The following is a 27,644-nucleotide window of genomic DNA, read 5'->3' on the forward strand; positions in this document are numbered from 1 at the left end:
GACTTAGTACTGGAGCCATCGCACCTTGGTGGCGACTCAAAGGGGTTAAGCAGGAGAGACACGGCGATTTACCCAGGTTCGGCCCCTCGTGAGGAGGTAAAAGCCTACGTCCTGCTTTGGTGTGTATTGATATGGTTTCGATTACAAGGAGGGCGTAACTCGCCGAACCTAGCACTCGATGATTTCTAACCTACCCTCTTCTCCCCTGGGACTCGCCTTTATATACAGGTCGAACCCCTAGGGTTTACAAGGATACTTTCCTTCCTACAAGTCATGACCCCTGTGGTCTCTAAGTCGCCGTCTTCCAAAGCTTGGAGACCTTCCAGAAATAATAAAACGTCATACGACCTTAATCCGTCCAGGACAAGGCCCAAATAATTGTTTGGGTGAATCGCCGGATGGATAACCCGGCCCAACTAGGGCGGGTCATCCATAGGTAATATCCCCAACATTAGGCCCCAGATTGACTTGAACTTCGTTTTCATGCCAATACTTTTGCTTAGTTGAAGGCGATTCACTCCTCATTTTTCTTCATACATCAGAAATTGTAACCCGCCATCTGGCACCGAAAACTCTTCAAGTCGCCGAACCATTTCTCGTTGGACTTTTCTTATCCCTAGATTTTCGGGAAGACTGACATAATCCCAACGGATCTTAGTGCATCGTTATCCCAAAATTTTTGGAACGCCTTTATAGCGAATCTTTTTATTCCCCGGCGGTTCCCGCTCACGGCGCCTCGATTCCAGTGCCTGCCTTGTTAAATAGACGGGGGGGGGGGGACAGGACTGGCGCTTCCCATCTACCAGTCTCGTCAATCTCCCCCCCCCATTATCACAGCGAGGAAATCTCGTCACCTCCCGAGGGCTTCGCCGCCGACCGTACTCTCCGTCTTCGCCCGAGAAGCTTTGGCGCCGCCCATAGGCCTCCTTCGTCGTCAAGCTTCGCACTGCGGCCAATCTGTCCGCCGCCATTGACCGTCGCATCACCGTCGACCATCTTGCCGTTCGCCACGAACTCCACCGCCGCCGAAGACCTCTTCGCCCGACAGGACCTCCGTGCTTGTTCAACAACCTTTGCCATCGTCGGCCTCTTTCGTCCGAAAGCATCAGGTTAGGCCTCCATCCATTTTAGGAACAGATCCAATCTCCGCTTGAAGCTCCAGTCACTGCCATGTTCTTGATGTTCTTCGCGAGCATGTGTTGCCTACCTTAAATCGATTAGCATGAATGTCGATGAGATAGCCAATGCTTCGAATACCTTTATTTATCCGCTTTTACCCGTGAACCTTTAGAATAGTGTTTCATCAAGCGAAGGGCGTCACCTTGCCCTGGTAATAAATTGCTGCATCCAGTCATTTTTCTCAGGTTTTTTCATCTCCCTGGTAGATCCATCATTTACCTACTGTTTGCAGAAAGCTGTTTGTAGTCTTTACACTTTGATATTTTGAACGAACGTTTCCATCATCTTTAGAACGCAGCTCTCGTGAATAGCCAAACTCCGTAAGTCGCCATAGTAACCCAACTCGGCTCTTTGATATGGTGGGTCAAGCCCTTCCTCAGTCCATGGACAAATTACTTGGCGAGTTAAATGAACTTATTTTCACCCCTTACAGTAGATGTTCGAGGCATGTAAATTCATACTTTACTTCTTTGTAGCATGGGAACCGTCTTCAAAAGTGACTGGCTTCCTACCAAGGTCAATGACACCATACTAGCAGACTATGTGAAAACAGGCAACTTGGACCCTCAGAACGTTATCGGCTGGCGTACCGGGTTCGGAGAAGATCTTCCCAACCCCAAAGAAGGAGAGATAGTTGTTTTTGTTGAGCACATGGAGCGAGGTTTTAAGCCGCCCGGATCGAAGTTTCTTAGAGACGCCATGGCTTTTATGAACGTCCGCCTCCAGGACCTAGGACCCAACTCCATAAGTAACTTGTGCCAATTCCAAGTGTTCTGTGAGGCGTATTTGCGGATTGAACCCTCTATCCCCTTATTCTGGCACTTTTTCCATCTGAATCGCCAAACGGAATTTCACAACGGCCCCAGCCTGGAACTCGGCGGTGTCAATGTCCAGTGCCGCAGGGATAGCCCGTTTCCCTCACTCGCCATGCCCAGCCATCCCAAAGGTTGGGGCGAGTCTTGGTTCTACTGTTAAGAGACCTCTCCTGCAGGCGAAAACAAACTCTTGGGCTATAGGACAGATCGCCTTCCAACAAACTTTAAGCTCCCAGATAAGCTCATCGAGGAGGAGGAATCATAATTCATCCCAGTATTGTCCGAGTTAAGATCCTTGACAAACAACGGCCTTACTGGGGTTGACCTAATCCGCTGCTGGGTCGAATGGCGCATCCTCCCTCTGAGTCACCGGGACGGGCTAATGTGCGAATTTGACGGCACCCTAGATCATCCTCAATGTTATTTCCATACGGCCTTAACAGAAAAGGATATTGTCACCATCATCAAAAAAACTGACTGGCGAGCCTGCGGGAAAATGTGGCCAAATCGGCCTCAAACCTTTCTGCAAAATTAACCCGGCGCCCAAGGTGAGCAAATCTAACCTGCCTTTGGTGTTTACTTCTTATGCTTCACTTGTATTGTGGTTTTTGTAACATATACTATTTCAGAAAGGCGATAAATTCTGGTCCAGGAAACCCAAAAGGCCAGCCATGAAAAATGTTAAGCCGCCCTCAAAGAAAACCAAGGGCAAGGGCAAAGCTGCTGCAGCTGAGCCATCCAAAGTCGGTGAATCTCAAGTCGGTGATGCACTTTCGGAGGTAAAAATCCATCTTCTTTCCACTCGCCATCTACCACTGTTAATCTTTGTATTTATATCTCTATCTCTTCTTGAAATAGAATGAAGACAACGAAAGCCAGGAGGACTCTGTTGAGGTAATTTCTGTTTCCTCTGATTCATCTCCTTCTCCACCTAAGCCGGCCAGGCGAATTTGTGGGAAAGTTCCCTTCTCTCACCCAAATGCTTGTTTGGACCCAAATTTCCTACTGAAGAAAGCACAACATACTTCAAATCGGAAGACCCGAAGTCATTCCGGTGATCTGGTGTCCGGCTTACCAGCAACGAACAAGAGGAAACCAAATGAGGTATTTATGAATAACAATTCTTCATGTTTCTTTGGATCACGTCTGTAACCCGCCTATACTGTTCACATATAATTCTTGCAGAACTCTCCTCCTACATCCGGTGACTCAGTGATACCTACACTTCCTCCTATGATTCGAGTTCCAGGGTAAGTCTTTTGATAATCTTACTTTGAATCCTGAGGGTAATAAACTTTCAGTTCCTTAATGCACTTCTCCCTTCTTTTAGGGCACAGGCCAAGAAAAGGAAAACCAACGGATCAACTCCTGTCACAACTTCAGAACCCGTCAAAGAATCAGTGCCGATCCAGGACAACCCGGACCAAGGCGAGCCTGAAAATCAAATGGATCTTCCTGACTCACCCAAGGAAACTATGGATGCTCCTAAGCCGCCAAGTCCATTGACGACAGCAGAAGACCCGGATGCTGTGGTTATTAATGGTACCGACTTTTCTAAGCCGGCGGCAACGGTTTTTTCAAGGCATGTGGCATCATCTTCTCAAGCCATTCCTGAATCTGGACTTTCCAAGGCGAAACTTTCTGAGTATGAAAATCTGGAGGTCAAGGAACTCTGCTCTGGTTTTGCAAGTCGCCTGGAGGCGAGCTATGAGATGGAGAAAAGCCTGCTGCGGATGTTAAAAAACAAACATGAGGTAAATTTGTTATATTGTATTACTCCCATTAACCCCCAAGGGCCGGGTCATCAGTAAAAAGATGAGCCGGGTCTTTGAAAATTTTAGAAAAAACTTTGCGACCAGTAACCCCCAAGGGCCGGGTCATCAGTAAAAAGATGAGCCGGGTCTTGATATCGTATAATTTCATCTGCAAAGAAAAAATTATACATTAGCCCCCAAGTGTCAGGGATATTGCTTGCAATAGTTCTGAGATTTTCCCTTGTTTTGTACTTTCAACAGGAAACTCTTGCTCAGACTGAATCGGCGCTTGGCGAGTTAAAACAAAACTTATCTGGTCAGCAAGACGCCCGAGCTAAGTCGGAGGAGAAATACCAATTGGCCTTGGCTGAGCTGGAAAAACTCAAAGCCAATTTGAAAAGGGCTCAAGCTGACCAAGATGCCGCCATAAAAAGAGCAGAAAAGGATGAAGCCAGACTGGCCACTGTGCAACAGGAATTGTCCGGCTTGAAGCGTCATATCTCCAACATGACGCAAGCCGTCTTCGGTAAGCTTACTCAAACTTTTGATCTCCTCTTCTTTTTTCATAAATAATTCTTATCGTAAGTCGCTGATCATCATGACCCTTACTCAGGTCCAAGAGCCGCCAACCTTCAGGAAGACTGCGTGCTGATGCTAAAGGCGATTTACACGCTGACAGAGTAACTGTACACCGGTAGTGTCTTGACTGTTAAAGCTGTGATGGGTGACAAAGAGCCTATAACTTCCATAAAGAAGGTGCTTGGCTGCCTATCCACACTTCCCCTCAGATTGGCGAGCTAACTCGGTCAGCCACCCGAAAGGGTGTTCTGACTGCCCTGAGTCGCTGCTTGGCTTATGCTCCAGAGATTAACCCGGAAGAGGTAGCGGCAGGCTTTCCTCAACTTAAAGATGATGGGTCAGAATTCGTTGAAGAGGACTACCAACGTGTTGTCAAAGACTCCCGGCTGGTAGCAACCCAACTCGCAACTAGTCTTGATTTATCAAAATATCAGGCGGCTTACGACAACAAAAACAAGAAGGTCAACCCGCCAACCTTTGTGATGACCAACTTAACTCCTCAGCGACCCAAGAACCCTTTTGACTTGGAAGCAGACCTGGCATCAATCCTGACTGATGAAGATGACTTCGCAGCTCTGGCTAAGTGCAACTGGGTACTGGGCGATCTGCAAATTGAGGTCGGCCAAAGCTCACAGCAGAATGATCCTAAGGTGCCAGCAGAATAAACTTCATTGATTTGGCCTGAGAGCCATGTAATAGGTCTTTTTCATAAGTCGGTACTGCTTTTTGTGATATTCTTCGAAAGAATCTTTATATCGCCCTTTGGGCGATTTAAAATATTTGACCTGCGTTTTGAGGATCCTTTATAATGCTTAATCCGCCATGGATGAAGTAATTCTGATCATCATCCCGACTTAAGCTTTGAAAATCACATATGTGAAACCAAACAAATGATAACAAATATTTTCAATAGGAATAAGAAAAATAAAAAACAGCAATTTCGTCGGCTCATAAGGTCGCGACAGGATGAGGCGAGTCAGAAAGCTCGAGCACACACCCTATATGCAGGTTTCGTCGGCTCATAAGGTCGCGACAGGATGGGCGAGTCAGAAAGCTCGAACACACACCCTATATGATGGTTTCGTTGGCTCATAAGGTCGCGACAGGATGGGGCGAGTCAGAAAGCTCGAGCACACACCCTAAATGCAGGTTTCGTCGGCTCATAAGGTCGCGACAGGATGAGGCGAGTCAGAAAGCTCATGCACACACCCTAAATGCAGGTTTCGTCGGGTCATAAGGTCGCGACAGGATGAGGCGAGTCAGAAAGCTCGTGCACACACCCTAAATGCAGGTTTCGTCGGGTCATAAGGTCGCGACAGGACGAGGCGAGTCAGAAAGCTCGTGCACACACCTTAAATGCAGGTTTCGTCGGCTCATAAGGTCGCGACAGGACGAGGCGAGTCAGAAAGCTCGTGCACACACCTTAAATGCAGGTTTCGTCGGCTCATAAGGTCGCGACGGGATGAGGCGAGTCACAAAGCTCGTGCACACACCCTAAATGCAGGTTTCGTCGGCTCATAAGGTCGCGACAGGATGAGGCGAGTCAGAAAGCTCAAGCACACACCCTAAATGATGATGATTTCGTCGGCTCATAAGGTCGCGACAGGATGAGGCGAGTCAGAAAGCTCGTGCACACACCCTAAATGCAGGTTTCGTCGGCTCATAAGGTCGCGACAGGATGAGGCGAGTCAGAAAGCTCGTGCACCCTATTGGGGAACGTCGCATGGGAAACAAAAATTTTCCTACGCGCACGAAGACCTATCATGGTGATGTCCATCTACGAGAGGGGATGTGTGATCTACGTACCCTTGTAGACCGTACATCAGAAGCGTTAGTGAACGCGGTTGATGTAGTGGAACGTCCTCACGTCCCTCGATCCGCCCCGCGAACTATCCCGCGATCAGTCCCACGATCTAGTGCCGAACGGACGGCACCTCCGCGTTCAGCACACGTACAGCTCGACGATGATCTCGGCCTTCTTGATCCAGCAAGAGAGACAAAGAGGTAGAAGAGTTCTCCGGCAGCGTGACGGCGCTCTGGAGGTTGGTCATGATCTCGTCTCAGCAGGGCTCCGCCCGAGCTCCACAGAAACGCGATCTAGAGGTAAAACCGTGGAGATATGTGGTCGGGCTGCCGTGGCAAAAGTTGTCTCAGATCAGCCCTAAAACCCCACTATATATAGGAGGGAGAGGGGGGAGCCTTGCCTTGGGGTCCAAGAACCCCCAAGGGGTCGGCCGAGCCAAGGGGGGAAGGATTCCCCTCCCAAACCGAGTCCTACTTGGTTTGGAAGGTGGAGTCCTTCTTCCCTTTCCCACCTCCTCCTTTTTTTTCTCTTTGATTTTCTTCCCAATGCGCATAGGCCCCTTATGGGCTGTCCCACCAGCCCACTAAGGGCTGCTGCGGCACCCCCAATACCTATGGGCTTCCCCGGGGTGGGTGGCCCCCCCGGTGAACTCCCGGAACCCATTCGTCATTCCCAGTACATTCCCGGTAACTCCGAAAACCTTCTGGTAATCAAATGAGGTCATCCTATATATAAATCTTCATTTCCGGACCATTCCGGAAACCCTCGTGACGTCCGTGATCTCATCCGGGACTCCGAACAACATTCGGTAACCAACCATATAACTCAAATATGCATAAAACAACATCGAACCTTAAGTGTGCACACCCTGCGGGTTCGAGAACTATGAGGACATGACCCGAGAGACTCCTCGGTCAATATCCAATAGCGGGACCTGGATGCCCATATTGGATCCTACATATTCTACGAAGATCTTATCGTTTGAACCTCAGTGCCAAGGATTCATATAGTCCTGTATGTCATTCCCTTTGTCCTTCGGTATGTTACTTGCCCGAGATTTGATCGTCAGTATCCGTATACCTATTTCAATCTCGTTTACCGGCAAGTCTCTTTAATCGTTCCGTAATAAAAGATCCCGCAACTTACACTAAGTCACATTGCTTGCAAGGCTTGTGTGTGATGTTGTATTACCGAGTGGGCCCCGAGATACCTCTCCGTCAGACGGAGTGACCAATCCCAGTCTCGATCCATACTAACTCATCGAACACCTTCGGAGATACCTGTAGAGCATCTTTATAGTCACCCAGTTACGTTGTGATGTTTGATACACACAAAGTATTCCTCCGGTGTTAGTGAGTTATATGATCCCATGGTCATAGGAACAAACACTTGACACGCAGAAAACAGTAGCAACAAAATGACACGATCAACATGCTACGTCTATTAGTTTGGGTCTAGTCCATCACATGATTCTCCTAATGATGTGATCCCGTTATCAAGTGACAACACTTGCCTATGGCCAGGAAACCTTGACCATCTTTGATCAAGGAGCTAGTCAACTAGAGGCTTACTAGGGATAGTGTTTTGTCTATGTATCCACACAAGTATTGTGTTTCCAATCAATACAATTATAGCATATATAATAAACGATTATCATGAACTAAGAAATATAATAATAACTAATTTATTATTGCCTCTAGGGCATATTTCCAACAGTCTCCCACTTGTACTAGAGTCAATAATCTAGTTCACATCACCATGTGATTTCAACGAATCCAACACCCATATAGTTCTGGGGTCTGGTCACGTCTTGTTCGTGAGAGAGGTTTTAGTCAACGGTTCTGAAACTTTCAGATCCGTGCGTGCTTTACAAATCTTTATGTCATCTTATAGATGCTGCTACTACGTGCTATTCGGAAATGCTCCAAATATCTACTCTACTATACGAATCCGTTTCACTACTCATAGTTATTCGGATTAGTGTCAAAGTTTGCATCGACGTAACCTTTACGACGAACTCTTTAACCACCTCCATAATCGAGAAAAATTCCTTAGTCTATTTAGTTACTAAGGATAACTTTGACCGCTGATCAGTGATCCAATCCTGGATCACTCTGTGTACAGACTTGCTGCAAGGCACACATTAGGTGCGGTACTCAGCATGGCATACTTTAGAGTCGATGGCTAAGGCATAGAAGACGACCTTCGTCTATTCTCTTTATTCTGCCGTGGTCGGGTTTTGAGTCTTACTCAAATTCATACCTTACAACGCAACCAAGAACTCCTTCTTTGCCAATCTATTTTGAACTCCTTCAAAAACTTGTCAAGGCATGCATCTTGTTGAAACTTCCATTAAGCGCTTTCGATCTATCTCCATAGATCTTTGATGCTCAACGTTCAAGTAGCTCAATCCAGGTATTCCTTTGAAAACTCCTTTCAAACAACCTTGGATGCTTTATAGAAATTCTACATTACTTCTGATCCACAATATGTCAACCACATATACTTATCACAAATTCTATAGTGCTCCCACTCACTTCTTTGGAAATACAAGTTTCTCATAAACCTTGTACACACCCAAAATCTTTGATCATCCCATCAAAGTGTAGATTCCAACTCCGAGATGCTTGCACCATTCCATTGAAGGATCGCTGGAGCTTGCATACTTGCTAGTATCTTTAGGATCGACAAAACCTCCTGGTTGTATCACATACAATGTTTGCTCAAGGAAACCGTCAAGGAAACAATGTTTTGACATCCTACGTGCAATATTTCATAAATAATGCAGCAACTACTAACATAATTCTAACAGACTTTTAGCTTCGCTACGAGTGAGGAAGTCTCATCATAGTCAACTGTTTGATCTTGTCGGAAACATATTTGCGACAAGTCGAGCTTTTCTTAATAGTGACTTATCACTATCATCGTCTGTCTTCCTTTCAAAGATCCATCTTTACTCAATAGTCCTATGACCATCAAGTAGTTCTTCCAAAGTCTACACTTTGGTTTCATACATGGATCCTCTCTCGGATTTCATGGCTTCCAGCCATTTGTCGGAATCCGGGCCCACCATTGCTTTCTTCATAACTCGTAGGTTCATTGTTGCTCAACAACATGACCTCCAAGACAGGGTTACCATACAACTCTGCAGTAGTACGCGACCTTGTCAACCTACGAGGCTTGTAGTAACTTGATCCGATGTTCGATGATCACCATCATCAGCTTCCACTTCAATTGGTGTAGGCGCCACAGGAACAACTTCCTGCGCCCTGCTACACACTGGTTGAAGTGATGGTTCAATAACCTCATCAAGTTCTACTACCCTCCCACTCAATTCTTTCGAGAGAAACCTTTCCTCGAGAAAGGATCCGTTTCTAGAAACAAACACTTTGCTTTTGGATCTGAGATAGGAGATGTACCCAACTGTTTTGGATATCCTATGAAGATGCATTTATCCGCTTTGGGTTCGAACTTATCAGACTGAATTTTTTTTCACATAAGTGTCGAAGCCCCAAACTTTCAAGAAACGACAGTTTAGATTTCTATAAACCTCAATCTATACTGTGTCATCTCAACGGAAATACGCGGTGCCCTATTTAAAGTGAATGCGGTTGTCTCTAATGCATAACCCATAAACGATAGTGGTAATTCGATAAGAGACATCATAGCATGCACCATACCAAATAGTGCGTGGCTATGACGTTCAGACACATCATCACACTATGATGTTCCAGGTGGCATGAACTGCGAAACAATTTCCACATTGTCTTAACTGCGTACCAAAACTCGTAACTCAGATATTCATTTCTATGATCATATCGTAGACAGTTTATCCTCTTGTTACGATGAACTTCACTCTGAAACAGAATTGAACTTTTCAATATTTCAGACTTGTGATTCATTAAGTAAATACTCTTGTATCTACTCAAATCGTCATTGAAGTAAGAACATAATGATATCCACTGCGTGCCTCAGCACCCATTGGACTGCATACATCATAATGTATCACTTCCAACAAGTTACTATCTTGTTTCATCTCAATGAAAACAAGGCCTTGCTCATGTGGTATGATTTGCATGTCACTAGTGATTCAAAATCAAGTGAGTATAAAGATCCATCAGCATGGAGCCTCTTCATGCAATTGATACTAACATGACTCAAGCGGCAGTGCCACAAGCAAGTGGTACTAACATCATTACCTCGTATCTTTTGGCACCAATATTATGAACATGTGTAACACTACGATCGAGATTCAATAAACCATTGAAGGTGATTATTCAAGCGAATAGAGTAAGCATTATTGTCTTTAAATGAATAATCGTATTGCAATAAACACGATCCAATCATGTTCATGCTTAACGCAAGCACCAAATAACAATTATTTAGGTTTAACACCAATCCCGATGGTAGAGGGAGCATGCGACGTTTGATCATATCAACCTTGGAAACACTTCCAACACGTATCGTCACCTCGCCTTTAGCTAGTCTCCGTTTATGCCGCAGCTATCATTTCGTGTTACTAATCACTTAGCAACCGAACCAGTATACAATACCCTCATGCTACTAGGAGTACTAGTAAAGTACACATCAACATCATGTATATCAAATATACTTCTTTGGACTTTTGCCAGCCTCCTTATCTACCAAGTATCTAGAGTTGCTCCGCCTCAGTGACTGTTCCCCTCATTATAGAAGCACTTAGTCTCGGGTTTGGGTTTAATCTTGGGTCTCTTCATTAGTGCAGCAACGGTTTTGCCGTTTCATGAAGTATCCCTTCTAGCCCTTGCCTTTTTTTTGAAACATGGTGGTTTTACTAACCATCAACTATTGATGCTCCTTCTTGATTTCTACTTTCGTAGTGTCAAACATCGCGAATCACTCAAAGATCATTGTATCTATCCTTGATATGTTATAGTTCATCACGAAGCTCTCACAGCTTGGTGGCAGTGACTTTGGAGAACCATCACTATCTCATCTGGAAGATTAACTCCCACTTGATTCAAGCGATTGTCGTACTCAGACAATCTGAGCACACGCTCAACGATTGAGCTTTTCTCCTTTACTTTGTGGACAAAGAATCTTGTCAGAGGTCTCGTACCTATTAACAAGGGCACAAGCATGAAATCACAATTTCATCTCTTTAGAACATCACTTATGTTCCGTGACGTTTCAAAACGTCTTTGGCGCCTTGCTTCTAAGCCATTAAGTATTTTGCACTGAACTATCGTGTAGTCATCAGAAACGTGTATGTCCGATGTTCACAGCATCCACAGACGACGCTCGAGGTGCAGCACACCGAGTGGTGCATTAAGGACATAAGCCTTCTGCGCAGCAACGGGGACAATCCTCGGTTTTACAGACTTAGTCTGCAAAATTTGCTACTAGCAACTTTCAACTAAATTTTCTCTAGGAACATATATAAAAACAGTAGAGCTATAGCGCAAGCTACATCGTAATTCGCAAAGACCATTAGACTATGTTCATGACAATTAGTTCAATTAATCATATTACTTAAGGACACCCACTCAAAAAGTACATCTCTCTAGTCATTTGAGTGGTACATGATCCAAATCCACTATCTCAAGTCCGATCATCACGTGAGTCGAGAATAGTTTCAGTGGTAAGCATCTCTATGCTAATCATCTCAACTATACGATTCATGTTCGACCTTTCGGTCTCATGTGTTCCGAGGCCATGTCTGCACATGCTAGGCTCGTCAAGCTTAACCCGAGTGTTCCGCGTGCGCAACTGTTTTGCACCCGTTGTATGTGAACGTTGAGTCTATCACACCCGATCATCACGTGGTGTCTCGAAACGACGAACTCTAGCAATGGTGCACAGTCGGGGAGAACACAATTTCGTCTTGAAATTTTAGTGAGAGATCACCTCATAATGCTACCGTCGTTCTAAGCAAAATAAGGTGCATAAAAGGATTAACATCACATGCAATTCATAACTGACATGATATGGCCATCATCATGTGCTTCTTGATCTCCATCACCAAAGCACCGGCAGGATCTTCTTGTCACCGGCGTCACACCATGATCTCCATCAACGTGTCGCCATCGGGGTTGTCGTGCTACTCATGCTATTACTACTAAAGCTACATCTTAGCAAAATAGTAAACGCATCTGCAAGCACAAACGTTAGTTATAAAGACAACCCTATGGCTCCTGCCGGTTGCCGTACCATCGACGTGCAAGTCGATATTTTCTATTACAACATGATCATCTCATACATCCAATATATCACATCACATCGTTGGCCATATCACATCACAAGCATACCCTGCAAAAACAAGTTAGACGTCCTCTAATTTTGTTGTTGCATGTTTTACGTGGTGACCATGGGTATCTAGTAGGATCGCATCTTACTTACGCAAACACCACAACAGAGATATATGAGTTGCTATTTAACCTCATCCAAGGACCTCCTCGGTCAATTCCGATTCAACTAAAGTTGGAGAAACTGACACCCGCCAGTCATCTTTGAGCAACGAAGTTACTCTTAGCGATGAAACCAGTCTCTCGTAAGCGTACGAGTAATGTCGGTCCGAGCCGCTTCGATCCAACAATACCGCGGAATCAAGAAAAGACTAAGGAGGGCAGCAAGACATCTACGCATGAACCTAGCTCATGATGCCACTGTTGGGGAATGTCGCATTGGATACAAAAAATTTCCTACGCGCACGAAGACCTATCATGGTGATGTCCATCTACGAGAGGGGATGTGTGATCTACGTACCCTTGTAGACCGTACAACAGAAGCGTTAGTGAACGCGGTTGATGTAGTGGAACGTCCTCACATCCCTCGATCCGCCCCGCGAACTATCCCGCGATCAGTCCCACGATCTAGTGCCGAACGGACGGCACCTCCGCGTTCAGCACACGTACAACTCGACGATGATCTCGGCCTTCTTGATCCAGCAAGAGAGACGGAGAGGTAGAAGAGTTCTCCGGCAGCGTGATGGCGCTCCGGAGGTTGGTGATGATCTCGTCTCAGCAGGGCTCCGCCCGAGCTCCGCAGAAACGCGATCTAGAGGTAAAACCGTGGAGATATGTGGTCGGGCTGCCGTGGCAAAAGTTGTCTCAAATCAGCCCTAAAACCCCACTATATATAGGAGGGAGAGGGGGGAGCCTTGACTTGGGGTCCAAGAACCCCCAAGGGGTCGGCCGAGCCAAGGGGGGAAGGATTCCCCTCCCAAACCGAGTCCTACTTGGTTTGGAAGGTGGAGTCCTTCTTCCCTTTCCCACCTCCTCCTTTTTTTTTATTTTTCTCTTTGATTTTCTTCCCAATGCGCATAGGCCCCTTATGGGCTGTCCCACCAGCCCACTAAGGGCTGGTGCGGCACCCCCAATACCTATGGGCTTCCCCGGGGTGGGTGGCCCCCCCGGTGAACTCCCAGAACCTATTCGTCATTCCCGGTACATTCCCGGTAACTCCGAAAACCTTCCGGTAATCAAATGAGGTCATCCTATATATCAATCTTCGTTTCCAGACCATTCCGGAAACCCTCGTGACGTCCGTGATCTCATCCGGAACTCCGAACAACATTCGGTAACCAACCATATAACTCAAATATGCATAAAACAACGTCGAACCTTAAGTGTGCAGACCCTGCGGGTTCGAGAACTATGTAGACATGACCCGAGAGACTCCTCGGTCAATATCCAATAGCGGCACCTGGATGCCCATATTGGATCCTACATATTCTACGAAGATCTTATCGTTTGAACCTCAGTGCCAAGGATTCATATAATCCTGTATGTCATTCCCTTTGTCCTTCGGTATGTTACTTGCCCGAGATTTGATCGTCAGTATCCGTATACCTATTTCAATCTCGTTTACCGGCAAGTCTCTTTAATCGTTCCGTAATAAAATATCCCGCAACTTACACTAAGTCACATTGCTTGCAAGGCTTGTGTGTGATGTTGTATTACCGAGTGGGCCCCGAGATACCTCTCCGTCACACGGAGTGACAAATCCCAGTCTCGATCCATACTAACTCAGCGAACACCTTCCGAGATAACCGTAGAGCATCTTTATAGTCACCCAGTTACGTTGCGACGTTTGATACACACAAAGTATTCCTCCGGTGTTAGTGAGTTATATGATCCCATGGTCATAGGAACAAATACTTGACACGCATAAAACAGTAGCAACAAAATGACACGATCAACATGCTACGTCTATTAGTTTGGGTCTAGTCCATCACATGATTCTCCTAATGATGTGATCCCGTTATCAAGTGACAACACTTGCCTATGGCCAGGAAACCTTGACCATCTTTGATCAACGAGCTAGTCAACTAGAGGCTTACTAGGGACAGTGTTTTGTCTATGTATCCACACAAGTATTGTGTTTCCAATCAATACAATTATAGCATGGATAATAAACGATTGTCATGAACTAAGAAATATAATAATAAGTAATTTATTATTGCCTCTAGGGCATATTTCCAACACACCCACCCTAAATGCAGGTTTCATCGGCTCATAAGGTCACGACAGGATGAGGCGAGTCAGAAAGCTCAAGCATACACCCTAAATGCATGATTCTATCGGCTCATAAGGTTGCAACAGGATGACACAATTGTTTTTTAATGAATAAGCCCCCAAGCCAGGGAGTATTTGTAACTTTATTACTTCATAATGAAAATGAAAAACTTACAAAGTGTAGAGCTTACGAGCTCAAGTGTAATAAGGCCGCATGTGGGCAATATTCTAGGGGCGAGTTGACTCAGCCTCCGTGGTTGGCCGGTTAGGCTGGAGATCCATCAAATAATAAGAGCCATTGCGGAGGTTCTTGCTGATGACGAACGGCCCTTCCCAAGGTGGTGACAACTTGTGCATGCCTGCACGATCTTGTATCAACCGAAGAACCAAGTCGCCTTCCTGAAAGGTCCGGCTTTTAACCCGGCGGCTGTGATAACGCTGCAGATCCTGCTGGTAGGTAGCTGAACGGGCTGCAGCCAGGTCACGCGCCTCCTCTAAGGCGTCCAAAGAGTCTTGACGCGCCAGTTCATTGTCTTGTTCCACATATGCGGCGACTCTAAGTGAGTCATGCCTTATGTCAGTAGGAAGAACAGCCTCTGCTCCGTAGACCAGAAAGAAAGGGGTGAAACCCGTGGATCGGTTCAGGGTGGTCCGAATACTCCACAACACTGAAGGTAGTTCTTCAACCCAACATCCTGGGGTTTTTTCCAGGGGAACCATGAGTCGGGGCTTAATCCCTCGCAAAACCTCCTGATTCGCCTGCTCTGCCTGCCCATTAGATTGTGGGTGAGCACTGCAGAAACGTCAAGTCGGATATGTTCTCGACGACAAAACTCCTGCATCACCCCTTGGGACAAGTTAGTACCATTATCAGTAATGATACTGTGCGGATATCCAAACCGGAAAATCAACTTTTTCAAGAATTTGACCGCTGTTTCCGCATCGCAAGCTCCAATAGGTTCTGCCTCAACCCACTTGGTAAACTTATCAACCGCCACCAGCACGTGGGTCTTCTTATTAGAGGACATTTTAAAGGGGCCGACCATGTCCAGCCCCCAGACTGCAAAAGGCCAAGTGATGGGGATCATTCTTAATTCTTGAGCCGGCACATGAACCTGCCGCCCATAACGCTCGCACCCTTCGCACCGACGAACTATATCTTCTGCATCTGCATGAGCCGTGAGCCAAAAGAAACCATGACGGAAAGCCTTTGATACCAAAGAACGTGACCCGACGTGATGCCCACAGTCTCCGGAATGAATGTCATTTAAGATTATGCATCCTTCTTCGGAGGAAGCACATCGCTGAAAAACTCCAGAAGCGCTCCGCTTATATAACTCGCCATTGATGATGACCATGGATTTGCTGCGCCGAACGATTTGACGAGCCAAAACTTCGTCTGCCGGTAACTCGCCCCGAGTGAGATAAGCTAGATAAGGAAGAACCCAATCCGGCGTGACATGGAGAGCCGCCACAAGTTGAGACTCAGGATCTGGTATTGCTAATTCCTCCTCTGATGGTAGAATCACGGATGGTTTATGCAAGACATCCAGAAAAACATTGGGAGGAACTGGCTTTCTCTGGGAGCCAAGTCGTGAAAGGGCGTCAGCTGCCTCGTTGAGGCGCCGATCAATATGGTCCACCTGATAACCATGAAAATGACCCGCCACATCAGACACAGCTCGTCTGTAAGCCGCCATCATGGGGTCCCGGGAATCCCAAGTACCTGAAACTTGTTGTGCCACCAAATCAGAGTCGCCAAAGCATCTGACTCGCGTTAGATTCATCTCCTTGGCGAGTCGCAAGCCGTGAAGCAAAGCTTTGTATTCCGCCGCATTGTTAGTGCACGGAAACATGAGTCGGAGAACATAACAGAATTTATCTCCTTGAGGGGATACCAACACCACACCAGCCCCCGAGCCTTCCAGCTGCCTAGACCCATCAAAATAAATAGTCCAGTAAGTGAGATTAGGCCGATCTTCCGGAGCCTGTAACTCCGTCCAGTCGTTGACGAAATCAACGAAGGCCTGGGATTTGATGGCTGTGCGGGGGGTATACTGTATGTGATGGGGCCCAAGTTCTATTGCCCACTTGGCGATCCGCCCTGTGGCCTCCCGATTCTGGATGATGTCCCCAAGGGGGGCAGAGCTAACCACTGTAATAGGGTGTTCTTGGAAGTAATGTTTAAGTTTTCGACTCGCCATAAACACCCCATATACCAACTTCTGCCAGTGTGGGTACCGCTGCTTGGAAAGAGTTAGCACCTCGCTGATAAAATATACCGGACGTTGCACTGGGTATTCTTTCCCTTCCTCCTTTCTCTGAACGACCACTGCCACACTTACTGCTTTGGAATTTGCCGCGATATACAGAAGCATGGGCTCCTTTTCAGTTGGGGCTGCTAGGACCGGTGGGTTAACCAATTGGCGTTTCACGGCCTCGAGCGCCTCGTCTGCCTCATTTGTCCAAACAAATCGATCAGATTTCCTCAATAACTGATAAAGAGGGATCGCCTTCTCCCCCAGGCGACTCACAAAACGACTTAGGGTCGCAATGCGACCCGCCAGTCGTTGAACTTGATTAACATTCGCCGGCTTTCCAAGGGATGTAACCGCTTCGATCTTGTCCGGGTTAGCTTCAATGCCGCGCTCCGATACCAGGAAACCCATCAATTTCCCTGCAGGCACACCAAAAACACACTTGGTGGGATTTAGCTTCATCTGATATACCCGTAGATTATCGAACGTTTCCTTGAGATCCTCCAGTAGCGTTTCCCCCTGGCGGGTCTTGATCACAATATCGTCGACATAGGCATGGATGTTGCGACCAAGTTGGTTACGGAGGCAATTCTGGATGCAGCGTTGATAAGTCGCCCCCGCACTCTTGAGTCCAAAGGGCATGGACACATAACAAAAGGCCCCGAAGGGGGTTATGAAGGCCGTTTTCTCTTGATCCTCCACGGCCATCTTGATTTGGTGATATCCTGAATAGGCGTCCAGAAAGCACAATCGTTCGCATCCCGCCACCGAGTCAATGATTTGGTCGATGCGGGGAAGAGCGAAGGGATCTTTTGGACAAACTCTGCTGAGGTCTGTGTAGTCAATACACATACGAAAAGTACCATTCTTCTTGAGTACCAAAACCGGGTTAGCCAGCCATTTGGGGTGAAAAACTTCCACGATGAACCCGGCGGCTAAAAGACGGGCGACATCTTCCCCAATCGCCTTGCGTCGCTCCTCGTTAAATCTGCTAAGGTACTGCTGGATGGGTTTGCACTTTGGGTCAACATTAAGATGGTGCTCAGTGAATTCTCTCGGCACACCAGGCATGTCAGAAGGTTTCCATGCGAAGATGTCCCGATTCTCACAGATGAATTTGATGAGCGCGCTTTCCTATTTGGGGTCCAGACCCATCCCAATGGTGAACTGCTTGGATGAATCGCCAGGCACGAGATCGATTGTCTTAGTGTCATCCGTCGGTTTGAACTTGAGGGGCGACTCAGAGTCTATAGTCGGTTTCTTCAGGGGTGACATATCCGCCGGGTCAACATTGGCCCGATGGTGTTTGAGATCTTCCGAAGCACATGCGACTTCCGCATAAGCCGCGTCCCGTTCTTCACATTCCTTTGCGATCCTTCTATCTCCATCAACTGTGATGGGTCCTTTGGGACCAGGCATTTTGAGCTTGAGGTAGACATAGCACGGGTGAGCCATGAAGCGGGCGTAAGCCGGCCGCCGAAACAGCGCATGGTAGGGGCTTTTCAATTTGACCACCTCGAAGATTAGTGACTCCGACCTATAATTCTGCGCAGTTCCAAACGCCACTGTGAGCCTGACCCAACCTATGGGATAAGCCGACTTGCCTGGGACAATTCCGTGGAAAACCGTGGTTGAAGGCATCAAGTCTTTTTCCAATAAATTCATTCTTTGGAAAGTGTCAAAGTATAGGATGTTGATGCTGCTGCCACCATCCATTAGTACTTTTGATAGGGTGTAACCCCCAACTTGGGGAGCCACGACCAACGCCAGATCGCCCGGGTTATCAACTGTCGGCGGGTGATCCTCCCTGCTCCACATTATGGTCTGCTCAGACCAATGGAGGTATCTGGGAATCGCCGGTTCAGATACACTGTACGCCCGGTGACTCACCTTCTTATCACGCCTGCAAGCATTAGTGGTGAAAACATGATACTGTCCATTACTTAACTATTTGGGGTTGCTGCGGAAGCCCCCATTATCGTCCTGACCCTGCGGAGCCCCCTTTGGGGGTGGCTGCTGGAAAGCTCCTGGCGGGTTATACCGCCGCTGGTGGTGCACCGGGTATTGGCCGCCGCCTGGCTGCGGGCCTCCCTGAGCCCCCTGTTCGGGAAAGCCGCCGAAGGGGTTCTGTCTTTGGTTGGGTGCGGCGAATTGCTCCTGGCGCTGGTCCGGGTCATCGTTTTGACTCTTCTTGATCGCCTCCGCCCGAAACTCTCGCATCACGAAGCAGTTTTCCCAAGAGTGAGTCGCCGGACCGTCTGCCGTGGCGTGGTGCGGGCAAGGGCCTTTGAGTAGCTCTTCATAGTTACGCGGCCTCTTCCCAGTGAACCCCCGATTCTTCTTCTTGCCGTTGTTGGCGTTGGTATTGGTGACTAAATCCGAGGGCTCCTCCTGCGGTCTCCGCTTGCCATTGGTCCCTTGATTGTGACGGTTACGCCCCTGGAACCGGGTATGATTTTTCGATGACTCGCCCTTCTTAGGCGAATTAGCCTTACCATCCTCTCTAGGATCTTTGGTATCATCGGCCTCAACATATCTAGTGAGGGTGTCCATCAGTTCGCCCATGTCTTGGACCTTTCATTTGAGTCGCCCCAATTTTTGCACCAAGGGTTCGTAATGGCAATTGTGCTCGAGGATGAGCACAGCTTGAGCCTCCGTGATACCATCTGATGAATGAATAATTTCTGCAACCCTCCATGACCAATGGTGGGCCGACTCATCCAGGCGCTGAACACAGTGCTGTAGATCGACGATCGCCATCGGACGTTTGCAAGTTCCTCGGAAGTTTTTGATGAAACGCTCTTTTAACTCGGCCCAGGACTGGATGGAATTGGGAGGTAAGTTTTTCAACCAAGTGCGTGCTGACCCCTCGAGCATCATTGTGAAGTATCTGGCGCAAACCGCCTCGTTCACGTCGAGCATGTCCATGGCGATTTCATAACTCTCGATCCATGACGCCGGCTCGAGGTCCGGGGTATAGTTAGGCACTTTCCTTGGTCCCTTGAAGTCTTTGGGCATCTTTTCGTTCCGAAGGGCGGGGGACAAGCATGGTACCCCAACTCGCCCTCCGCCCCCGACGAGGGGGGCCGGGGCGTCTTGGGTGTTCGGGAGATCCCGGCCCGGCAGGTTCCGTTCAGGCGGGTTGTCCTATGGGACGTGTCGCGGCCCGCTGTTTACGGCGGGCTGGTCCTCTGGCCGGCTCCTGGTGTAACTTGCCTGAGGGGTGGAATGCAACCTCTCGAGGCTATGTGAGAACTGGGCGTTTTGAACCACCGCCGTCTTCAACATCTCGATGGCGTTCCTTGCTTCTATCTCGGCAGGGGTGTTTCCGTGAATCGGAAGAGACTCCAGATGGCGAGTTGCGGCAAGCACGTTATCCACCAGGTTGGAAAAGTGGCCTTGAGGCGTCAGAAATCGGGGAATGTGATCTTCAACTGGCTGAGCCGGCGGGTTAGGCGGGCGGCCCGACCCTCCCCCCGGGGCGGCTCCTGCCCCAGGGGTTCGTGGAGTATCGAACAGGCGGGTCGGATTGAGATCATGGGGAGGCGACCCTGGTGTCTCCGCTGATGGACGGCGTCGGACGCGCGCTGCTGTCTCTCGAGCCGCCAGTTGTCAGTGTTTAAACGCATCCTTTCGGCCGTAATTTGAGCTTGTCGAGTCTCGATCCTGGCGGACTCTATCTCGGCGTCCCGATGAGCCTTTGCCACCGCCTCTCTGAGTTTCGCCAGTTCAGTATTTATCTCCTCCTGGTATTCTGGTGTGAGGGGAGTCGCCATTAGCCTTGTGATCTCCGCTGCTAAGTCCACCAGGACTGCGGCTGGGCTCCTGGACGTCTCGCCGGTTCCATCGCCTCCAGTAGGGTTTTGTGTGGGCTGAGTCGCCCCTACCATGTAGATGGCGATCTGGCGGCGGGTTCGGTCAAGGACTTCAGGGTCCATGGCCAGCGACAAGCCCCCAAGACAATCCCCATGAAGAGACCGGATTGAATATGAGTCGCCCATGGATGATTCGTCATCAGAGTTGACCGGTGTAGTTTCCTGAGTCGCCGAGCGCTCTGGCTCCTTCAATCCCTACGTGAACCCCACAAAGACCGGGCGAGTCAGATTTGGCGTTATTACTGGACAGACGTACCTGGCCGGCTCGACGATGTCGGTGGAGGTGTCCGGCTCACGCGTGGATGATCCAATCATGCCGATGAAGACGTTGATCTTGCCGAAGGGGACCCTGTAGCCAGATTCAATTGAATCCACTTCAGGTCCCCATTGCTGGTTGTCGATGTAGGTTATCCCGCGGCGGCTCCGAGTCATGAGCCCCGTCGCGTAACTCCCAAACCCTGGTAGGGTTCCCTTTGAGAACTCAACTCCACCGTGCGTAGGCCCCACGGTTGGCGCCAACTGTCATGGTTTTGTCACGGCAGATGTCCTCGTGAAAGGACTTAGTACTGGAGCCATCGCACCTTGGTGGAGACTCAAAGGGGTTAAGCAGGAGAGACACGACGATTTACCCAGGTTCGGCCCCTCGTGAGGAGGTAAAAGCCTACGTCCTGCTTTGGTGTGTATTGATATGGTTTCGATTACAAGGAGGGCGTAACTCGCCGAACCTAGCACTCGATGATTTCTAACCTACCCTCTTCTCCCCTGGGACTCGCCTTTTATATACAGGTCGAATCCCTAGGGTTTACAAGGATACTTTCCTTCCTACAAGTCGTGACCCCTGTGGTCTCTAAGTCGCCGTCTTCCAAAGCTTGGAGACCTTCCAGAAATAATAAAACGTCATACGACCTTGATCCGTCAAGGACAAGGCCCAAATAATTGTTTGGGTGAATCGCCGGATGGATAACCCGACCCAACTAGGGCGGGTCATCCAAAGGTAATATCCCCAACACACGGGAATTTCTGTCATGCTAGTTTCATCATGTTCATATGCTTCGCGTTTGTTACTTTGATAGTTTGATATGTGGGTGGACCGGCGCTTGGGTACTGCCCTTACTTGGACAAGCATCCCACTTATGATTAACCTCTCTCGCAAGCATCCGCAACTACAAAAGAAGAATTAAGACAAAGTCTAACCATAGCATTAAACTAGTGGATCCAAATCAGCCCCTCACGAAGCAACGCATAGACTCGGGTTTAAGCTTCTGTCACTCCAGCAACCCATCATCTACTTACTACTTCCCAATGTCTTCCTCTAGGCCCAAGTATGGTGAAGTGTTATGTAGTCGACGTTCACATAACACCACTAGAGGAAAAACAACATACAACATATCAAAATACCGAACGAATATCAAATTCACATGACTATTATTAACATGACTTATCCCATGTCCTCAGGAACAAAAGTAACTACTCACAAGACATAATCATAATCATGACCAGAGGTGTAATGAATAGCATCAAGGATCTGAACATAAACTCTTCCACCAAGTAATCCAACTAGCATCAACTACAAAGAGTAATCAACACTACTAGCAACCTTACAAGTACCAATCGGAGTTGCGAGACGAAGATTGGTTACAAGAGATGAACTAGGGATTGGAGAGGAGATGGTGCTGATGAAGATGTTGATGAAGATGCCTCCCCTCCGACGAGAGGAGTGTTGGTGATGACGATGGCGACGATTTCCTCCCCCGGGAGGGAAATTTCCCCGGCAGGATCGTCCTGCCGGAGCTCTAGATTGGATCTGCTCAAGTTCCGCCTCGTGGCGGCAGCGAAACCACGAAAAAGCTCCCCATTGATTTTTTTTTCCAGACCAGGACGCTTCATATAGCAAAAGAGGGGGCTAGTGGGCCTTCAGGCAGCCCACAAGCCTGCCCTGCGCCACCAGGGGGTGTGGTGGTGGTGGGCAAGCTTGTGGGGCCCTGGTGGCCCCCCTCCGGTAGTTCTTTCACCCATTATTTTTAGTATATTCCAGAAAAAATCCACGTAAATTTTTAGGGCATTTGGAGATGTGCAGAATAGTGGACTAGGATTTGCTCCTTTTACAGTCCAGAATTCCAGCTGCCTGAATTCTCCCTTTTCAAATAATCCTTGCAAAATAAGAGAGAAAAGGCATAAATATGGTCCCACAAGTAATATAACAGCCCAAAAATCAATAAATATCAACATGAAAGCATGATGCAAAATGGACGTATCAGTGCACACCATCAACTAGATCACAACTAGCTTCATCTAACTCACAAACACAAGCACCACAAGATCCATTACACCACTACACCACACCTCACCACACATGTACATACACTTGCATGGCAACAAACCCACATACATACACTACACATGCTACACGCATATCACATAACCTACACATATCATACCTACACATGCATCAAAATAAAAGACACCACAAAAGATGGAAACAAACTAGCATATATAACCTGACTCACATGCACCTGCAGCCACTGTTACTAGAAACAAAATACACAACAAAAAGAATGAACCAGTGAAAAGAATAAAAGGGATTGGGGGGTTCGAACCCAAGCCCTCTCTGAATCTCAACTCTGCTGTTGCCACCCTGCTACTGCCACTGCTTCGATAGAGAAGGGACAGTTTGCAAGGTATCTACTCTGCAGTTGCTACTCTACTGTCGAACGAAAAGAAATAAAAAGGGGGTGCAACAACTAGGATTCGAACCCTGCACCTGACACAACACACACAACAGGCACAACTCTGATAACCACTAGGACTCTCATCGGCACTTGACAAAACAGGGAGGCTATGGTAGGTATACCATGAGGCCCTCTGCTCTGCCCACAGCTAGACGCCGGCGACAGGGAAGCCGCCGGGGCTAACTGCTACTCCTGCTGTGCCACTAAGGGGGGAGATGAACACCTGCTGCTACTGCTACACTACCTGTGCCAACACCAGGAACTAACTACACAGAGCACACTCATGGAACGCACACAACATCTACTGTTGCTGCTCGGGATAGGGGCGCTTTGCGAGTCCTCTCGCCGGATCTACCCTAGGGAGAGGGAAGGAGAAGGACAGCTCACCTAGGGAAGAAGGATAGCCGCCGATCTACTTGGAGGAGGAGCTTGGAGAGGAAGAAGACCCAAAGAAGCTCCTGCTGCAGACGAAGTAGAGGTACAGGGGGAAGTTTGCCGGGAACACGGTGAAGACGATGAGCTGGCCGTCGACGTGGACGTTCCCCGGCATCACCTAGGTCGGGAATGGAACGCGGGGTGCTCTGCCGAGCCCCCGTACATGGCGTCGGTGCCGAACGACGACTGAGCAGGGGGAAGACGCCGGCGAGTGCTTCTCTCCTCTCTCTGTTACCGATCTGCATAGACTTACCGAGGGGAAGGAGAGAAGGAGGGAGAAGGAGAGAGGTGGCGGTGCAGATGGGAAGAGAGGGGAAAACCTAGGGAGAAAGAGGGGCACGGACGCCGAGGTATTTAAGGGGGCCTCGATGTCTGTGATGCTCACGGCGGCTCGTCGTCTCTCTCTGAAACGAGACAGAAAGCACGCGCGGGGTAGACGGTGTCAGGTAGGAGAAGGGAGGGACGCGCGCCCTGGGCTATCGCGCGGGAGGAGAGCAGTTGGGCCAAGGGAGGAAAATGGGCCAAGGCTAGTGACAGAATGAGAGAAAAGCTCCCTCAGTTTTTTTTCTATTTTCTGAATAAGCCAGAGAAGTTTTAAATTCAAAGCAAAACTGAAGGGAAATAAAAATAAAACAAATACACCCTGGTCATAAGGGAATTATGACCAATTTGGATAAAATAGAAAATAATTATTTGGGGCAACTAAATATTTTCAAAACAGCATTATCATTGGCTGTTTTGGGAATATTTGCACCTGTTTAAACACCTTTTAAAACAACATTTCCACATCTCAAAATCACCACAAAATATGCTAACACATGGGAATTTTTGAAAAGCAGAGAAGAGGCAAAAACATTTGGGCTTGAGATAAATAGGAGGGAGATGGTTTTGAAGGCCATGCAAACCACATCTATTCCTACTATCACATGCAATATACTAGAGTTGCACCACACCACACATTTCACATACCACATATTACACAAGATAACACATCATATGACCACAAAGAAACAACACATGACACATGGAATGATATGGAATGCATGCATGCAAGGACGAATTAAACAAGGTGACACATGAAATCACATGCATTGATAGCTCTCATGTCATTGACAAAGTGGACCCACATGAAGAAGGTTCCAAAAAGGGAAGGTTACACACTTGGGGCATTACATGGTCACCCAACCCGTACAAACAAGGTTGGGGCAATCTCCACAACTTAATTGGAGGCTCCCAACAACACCACGAAACTTCACCACAATGGACTGTGGCTCCGAGCTGACCTCAAATGCCCGGGGCAATCTCCACAACCTAATTGGAGACCCCCGACGCTTGTCCGGAGCATTAAACCACAATGATTAAGCTACGAGGAACCACCAAGCTTCTAGGATGCCAAAGCACCCAAGAAGAACAAGCTTTAGGGTACCAAGCACCCAAGAGTAATAAGCTTCTCAACTTTTCACTTCCACGTATCATCGTGGAGAACTCAAACCGATGCAACTAATGCAATGGCAAGAACACACGAAGTGGTCAAGTCCCTCACACTCAAATCCCTCCACAACAACAAAATCTATGGAGGAATATGGTAGGAAGAACAAGGATCTCACAAAGAACTCCAAGATCAAGCTCCAAGGGGTTCCCCTCACATAGAGGAGAAATTGATTGGTGGAAATGTGGATCTAGATCTCCTCTCTCTTTTCCCTCAAGAACTAGCAAGAATCATTGGAGGGATTGAGAGTTAGCAAGCTCAAAGAAGGTCAACAATGGGGGGCAAACACGAGCTCAACGGGTAGGAAACCATTGGGGAAGAAGACCCCCTTTTATAGGCCTCCCCAAATCCAAACGTTAAGTACACAGGTCATGCAGAAGTGGTATTATCGCTGGGCTGAGCGGTACTACCACTGGAGTGGTACTACCGCTCCAACCCAAGCGGTACTTCCTATTAAAAAGGGCAACGGCTCATCGGAAGCCAGAGATAAAAAACAAGCGGAAGTAGGGATGGAAGGGGATGGCGGTTGTACTGCTCGAGCGGTACTACCGCTCCCCTCCAAGAGGTACTTCTGCTCAAAGTGGAAGAACACACGGATGAAGTCAGAGAGAAATTATAAGCGGAAGAGAGGCCGACAGGGGCGGGCGGCAGTACCGCCAGAGTGGTACTACCACTCAACCCCAGCGGTACTTCCGCTTGAGAGAGAAAACCTGCCCAAAACTGCCATAACTTTCGCATATGAGCTCTGAATTGAGGAAACTCAAGCTTTTTGGATGGCACACGACATGTGATATAGAGATGTGAAACCTATATGAATGAAGAATCAACAAAACAGCTCCAACATCGAAAACATAGTAGAAGATGCATATGGAATCCGTTTTCGTTGAACTCGAGCTTGTCATGAAGATGACCATAAGCTCTAGAACTCACAAAGAGAACTACCAAACAAGAACCAAGAAAGATGATGCAAGGATGCAAATGGTTTGATCTCTCAACGAATGATACGTTCAAGCTACTCACTTGAGAGCCCCCCCTTGATAGTGCAGTAATCTATCCTATAACCCAGTCTCCCAACTAATACCACCGTGAGACTAGTAAAATAGGAAACCTATCGAGGGCAAACCTATACCTTGCACATAGTCCACTTGAGCTAGATGATGACGATATTGACTTCCTCAAGGTGGACCACATTTCTTGATTGTGTTGGCTTGATGAAGAATAGTTGATTGCTCCACAATACTCACTATGGGTGAGCCACTCTTTAGTACATCTTCACAAGTCCATTGTCATCACAATGGACAACAAGCTTCAAGCATGATATCTTTGTGATCCTCCATTTGAACTTGCACACCGCAATCTTGATGACGATCACCACTTGATGTCATCCCTCATGGGTTGTATGAGATCTTCTCTTGACGCAAGCCCATGAAAACACACCTAACCCCACATAGAACTCTCACGAAGACCATGGGTTAGCACATAAAGCATAATGGACAATGCTTACCATACCATGGGATCACTTGATCCCTCTAAGTACATCTTGTATGCTTTGTGTGTTGATCAAATTTATTCATTATTTGACTTAGTCTTGATCAACCTTGTGTCTTTATGACCAATATTTGGATAAAACCTTGAATAACACCTTGATCATCATAACTCCTTGAAACCAACAGATGGACTTCAAGAAGTGCCTATGGACAAATCCTACAAATATAACTCAAGGCAAACATTAGTCCATAGGGATTGTCATCAATTACCAAAACCACATATGGAGAAATATGCTCTAACATCAAGAATTTCAACAAGTTCTACAAGAGTAGATGCAAAGAGGGAAGCTCCAACTCAAGATATGAATAGAAGCGTTCATCTAGTCATGACCGAAATTGCTACAATTGTGGAATGCCCGGACACTACTCCAATGAGTGCACGCCCCCCACCCCACACACACACACAAAAGAAGAGAAGAGTCACTGAGAAGACAAAGCTCAAGAGATGAGTCACGTCGAAGAGAGAGAAGGAGTAGAGAATGGGTATACTCCAACGAAGACCCTCCCGGAGAAGCAAGGAATCGAAGAAGAAGGACAAGTACATCAAGAGCCACTCAAGAATAAGACATCAAGCTCATGTTTGTGAATGGGTATACGCCTCCGAATCCGTCAGCCAATCTGAAAGAAGCTACCACTCTAACTCCGACTATAGTTAATATGCAGGTGTTGCCGGACTAGCACTCGT

The sequence above is a fragment of the Hordeum vulgare genome, chromosome 4H (assembly GCF_904849725.1).
Source record: "Hordeum vulgare subsp. vulgare chromosome 4H, MorexV3_pseudomolecules_assembly, whole genome shotgun sequence".
Taxonomy (NCBI): domain Eukaryota; kingdom Viridiplantae; phylum Streptophyta; class Magnoliopsida; order Poales; family Poaceae; genus Hordeum; species Hordeum vulgare.